Genomic DNA, 5,420 nt, shown 5'->3' on the forward strand with positions numbered 1-5,420 from the left:
ACCTCCTTTCAAAGAGAATGGAGTGTCTTTCTGGGTACCTGGTGTCCTCTGTCAGCATTCAGAAGTTGCTTTGTGGAAGTTGCTCAGCATTCAAATGATCTTCTTGATGAATTTATGAGGTAAAAAGTGTCTCCCCGCCCTATTCCTCCACCATCATGGGACCACACCTCGGAAATATCATCTTTTTTTAAGTGAATGATGTCATTGGTAGAATCACTGAAGCGATGACTCTCATTTTCTAAGACACAAATCCATGATATTCAAATTTTCTTTTTTTCCAAGTTAGTTCAATTAATGTTTTCTTCTACTTTGCAATATAAAAAACAATTTTACACTTTTGTTCAAGGCTTTTATGTTGGTGACAAAATCAGAATTACTTTTTAAGTTCTAACATTTGGAAAACAAGTCAAATATTCATGATGCACTTTACCATTGATGCAGTTTTAATTTTGACATTAGGTGATTTTTTTTTTTTTTTTTTTTTTTTTTTTTTTTTTTTTTTTTGCTGCATGCATTAGTAAGAATTTTTCCACAGAAGAATGGTTGGCCCTTATGCATCTCATTAACATCAGTGCTTAAAACAAAATGAAAGGGTAGGAACTTTATCATGTTTTCCATTTTTTTATATTTCCCTTGTTATATCAGGAACTGATAGAGAAACAGCAGATACACATAATGTCAATGAAACACCACATTTTCTTTAATTTCTATCAATAAGAAACTCTTTGAGCATAATGTGCATTATATTACACCTCAAAATAGTTTAATGTAAAATGACTTTATAACCTGACATAACATTTATATTAATGCATAAAATTATCAAGGAAAGAGAAAAGTGGTTTTTTGATGACTGTTTCCTGGAGAAACAAAACTAATACAAATAAAAATTTCATAATTTGTACTCCAAATAAATACCAAAATAATAAGCTTGGGGGACTTGTACTTCCTTAGAGAAATTAAGACTTTCTTTAAAATAGCTAAAGAAAAAGAAGTTGAAATCATCCACATCGGGCACTAGGGGGTGGCCACAGCGCAGACCAGACTTTAATCGCTGGCAGTTTGCTCCACACCTTCTGCAACCATGTCTGACAAACCTGATATGGCTGAGATTGAGAACTTTGATAAATCAGATTGAAGAAAACAGAAACGCAAGAGAAAAATCCACTGCCTTCAAAAGAAACAATTGAACAGGAGAAGCAAGCAGGTGAGTTGTAATGAAGCGTGTGCTGCCAGTATGCACTGTACATTCCACAAGCATTGTCTTCTTATTTTACTTCTTTTAGCTGTTCAATTTTGTAAGATGCAAAGAGGTTGGATCGAGTTTAAATGACTGTGCTACCCCTGTTCACACCAAAGAATGGAGAGCTGCTGACAGCGTAGGCCCACGCCTGCCTCTCCCATCTGCCTGTGTAGCTGGCAGGGAAGGAAAAGAACTTGCATGTTGGTGAAGGAGGCAGCTGGGTGGGACAACAGTGAAATTTAGAGTAAAAAGCTGGACCTAGGTATTATGCGGGCTGTAAAATGCAGTTTTATCAGAGTGCTATTTTTCCATTGTTGTTGTTCAAATGATTTTGATTATTGGAATGCACAATTTTTTTTAATACGCAAATAAAAAGTTTTAAAACCAGAAAAAAAATCATACACATCATAAAAATTCTTTTTTTTCATCTTGTCAATAAGTAATCTTCCTATATTTATCATTATCAAAAGTGCCAGACGTTAAAAAAGATAACTTTTTAGAACTTTATTAGACCATTTTAGATTTCTCAGAATGACAATGATTATACAGTTTTTAAAAAGTGCTTGCATCAAATAGTCTGTTGTTGCTTTATCAGCTTTTACTTTTACATGTGGCATTTCTTCAATTGCTAATGTGCTTTTGGCAAATATGTACAAATGATTTTCTCTAATGGTATGAGTATAGGGATTTTAATATTCCAAAATTAGTTTAAGTATTTCCTTTACAGACTATAATTGCACTTTCATCTAGAGAAAAAATTCTTCTCTAGGATTTATAAATATAGGTTATCTTGATGTATCCTTTACATATTATAGGGAAAAAAGAATATAGGCAAGCCAGTAATTAAATTCATTTCCTTTAGTTTTAGTTAATTTGATTAATTATTTATTTTATAAACCCATGAATCTTTTTTTCTTCCAACTCTAGCAGTACAGTGTTGGGATCAACATATTCACAGAAGATATATTAACTGAGTACATTTTTTAGATACTTATTTTAATTACATTGTTGTCATTTGTCATACCTGGGTTCTGAATTCTTTAGGACTATTACATCTTCTAAAATGATAATAATTTTTCAACAATCTAATTTTCAAATTAATATAAAAGATAATATGGTGTATGTTTATGTACAAATCATTACTGTTACTTGTTCAAATTATGGTTATACCTTCATTTCATTGGCTTCACTTTATTATGCTTCACAGATATTGCCTTTTTTCTTTCTTCAAATTAAAGGCTCATCACAATTCTATGTCAAGCAAATCTATAGGCATCATTTTTCCAGTAGTATTTGTTGACTTCCTGTCTGTGATTCACATTTTGGTAATTTTCACAGTAGTTTAAACCCTGCGTTGGCAAAAACTTGGAACTTGTTGAAGACTTAGATGATAGTCAGCATTTTTAACAATGAAGTATTTTTTAATTAAAGTATCTACAGTTCTTAGCAGCATTATAAACTGGTAATAGCTATGGAGTAGTGTAAATAAAATTTTTCTGTGCCCTGAGAAACCAAAAACTTTGCAACTCACTTTATTGTGATACTTGTTTTTTAAAACTAGTCTGGAACTGAATCCACAATAGCTCTGAGGTGTGCCTGTGTAGACGTGGCATTATAGTGGAATGAATACATGGTTTGGAATTTCAGAACTTGGCCCTAAATCATATATATTCTCTAATTCTTATGACTCTAAAAAGTTATATATATATATATATATATCAGAAAAATATATCAGGGAAATTAATGAACCATGATGTCCAATAAACACGTCCTAATTCTACTTTTATCCAACTCACAGGTAAAAATGATTTGGGGAATTTTTATAAGCTACTCAGAGGTTCACTTTTTCTATCTCCAAGTGGAGGATACTCATTTTAGTGAAAATGAATTTAGATAGATAAATGAAAGTGGAAACCCAGAGAACTTGCAGCAGATGCTTCTACCATCAGTCAACTCTGTGCTTTGAATTTCTGTAAAGTATAGATTATGGAACCTTTTAATTTGGAAGATTAAATTAATTTCTGCAAAATTTCTAGAATCATAATGTATTTTCTTGGAGCTGAATATTTTCTATTTTGTTTTAAAGGACATTTTCACATCAAAAATCAGTTGCCTAATCTGATTGAAAAATAATTATTGTGTAAAATTAATAGATATTTATTTAGAATGTGTCATGTGCCAGGCACCATATTAAATACAAAGAAAATAGTGATAAACAAGTGAGATGCCTTTTTCTGTGCTTTGTGAATTTTTAAATGGGATGGATATATTAAGCCAAGAAAAAAATGAAAAATAAATTACATTCAAGTTGTGGCGGGCTATGAAATGAAGCAGAGAGAGAGAACTGTATAATAAAAGAATGTGCTGTATTATGGTTAGATAGTCTTCATAGAAATTCATAGTCAGAAATTGTGTTTAAAATGGTGGGGAGCTAACGATGCCAAGAATGGGAGAAAGAGCATTCCAGGCCAAATGAAAATCATGTGAAGAAGCCATGAAGTGAGAGAGTTTAGAGTTTGACATGTTCAGGGAACTGAAAGAGTATCAGTGTGGCTGTGATTTATTATGCCCAAAAAGATAGAAGACATGAAAGTGAAGGACTAGGAAGAGCATATTATTCTGGAAATTGTATGCTGTAGAAAAATTTCTGGGTTTTAATTTAAGTGCAGTGGGATGAAAACTAATGAAGGAATTCAAGTAAGCAAATAACAAGCTGATTTATATTTGAAGACTGCATTACCAGTAAATATAGAATGAACTGAAGAAAGGTAGAAGAGAAGGAAGAAGAAATTTAGAATGCTTGTCTCACTGGCCCAGCAGAGGAGAACAGTGGCCTAAACCAGTATGTCAGTAGTAAAGATGCAATAAACAGGCTTTGTTTATGGACTAGCAAAGAAGAATAGTGGGAAGTGAGAAAGAAAAGATTATTCCTAGATTCCCATCATGGACACTCTAGACAGATGGTAATAAAATTCAGTTCATTCACTGAAATGGGCAAAGCATGAGAATGGAATAGTAAAGGATATATTTGGATCAGAAAACTTGCTAAGTCTAATTCCAGAGATTTCAAATAGGTAGTTAAATACTTTCCTTTGAACATAAAGTTTATAGTGACTACCATATCTAAGGACTATTCCTAATCTACTGGCTGCAGAATCCCTCACATTTCTTATTATATCTCAAAGAAAACATGTATGGAAGAAGGTGGGCTCCTATAAGAAAATATTCTATAAGTATTACTTATTTTGCATTCTTATATTGAAGAATTCTACACAGTATAATGGGATCATGAAACTTGTTTTATATCCATATCTGCCTATAAATTTGCTTGTGACATTAATCTTATTTTATCAATGTCATCTTTTAAATCCCTGATTGAGACTTATAATAAATGGATTACAGTTCCCTTCCCTTCTGTCTATCTATATGTACTTCTACTCATACACACACACATACGGTATACTACATGACTATAGTAGATATAATAGCATGAACTTTGTGATTAGTATGTTGTTAGTGAGGTAAGTATTCATAATACAAAATTTTATATAAAATAAAGGCATCTGAGACCTTGAAAGAGGTCTAAGAACAACAAATACAAAGTTTCTCAATATCAGTTAATACCAGTTAGGAAGATTAGAGAAGTTAAGGAACTTGTTCAACATTATGCAAATTGTAGAGACAGGATCGTCTCTCTGATAGATTTAATTCTAAAACCTATGCCATTAAGCATTTTAAACTACAGATTAAATTTACAGTAGTCATATATAGCTAAATCTGCAGTGATTTCTGATTCTGTATTATTCTTACATGTGTTTATGTAAACAGTACAATATAGACTAAAAAGACTCATTTGGCAATTGTTGGGTCCACTGAATACTGTCACCATGGAATGCAGTCACTAAAAAATCAAAATTTATTAAAAGTCAATTCAGCTTTAAGTCCTGGTTTTCTTATCTACAAAGTTATGTTTATGTTTACTTCATTCTATATGTAAAGGAAAATATATACACTAATATGGGTTTTGAATATAATCTAAGGGATATTGTAAATATGTATATACACATGTATACATTTATACAGGCTTCCTTGGTGGCTCAGAGGTAAAGAATCCGCCTGCAATGAAGGGGATGTGGAGACATGGGTTTGGTACCTGGGTCAGGAAGATTCCCTGGAGAAG

General features: G+C 32.1%; 1 pseudogene; it reads left to right on the forward strand.

Moving 5' to 3' along the window:
* The first annotated feature begins 1,081 nt into the window (after positions 1–1,081).
* On the forward strand, positions 1,082–1,357 carry LOC136173518 (thymosin beta-4-like; annotated as a pseudogene).
* Positions 1,358–5,420: the final 4,063 nt, after the last annotated feature.

This window comes from Muntiacus reevesi, chromosome 8 (assembly GCF_963930625.1).
Source record: "Muntiacus reevesi chromosome 8, mMunRee1.1, whole genome shotgun sequence".
Taxonomy (NCBI): Eukaryota; Metazoa; Chordata; class Mammalia; order Artiodactyla; family Cervidae; genus Muntiacus; species Muntiacus reevesi.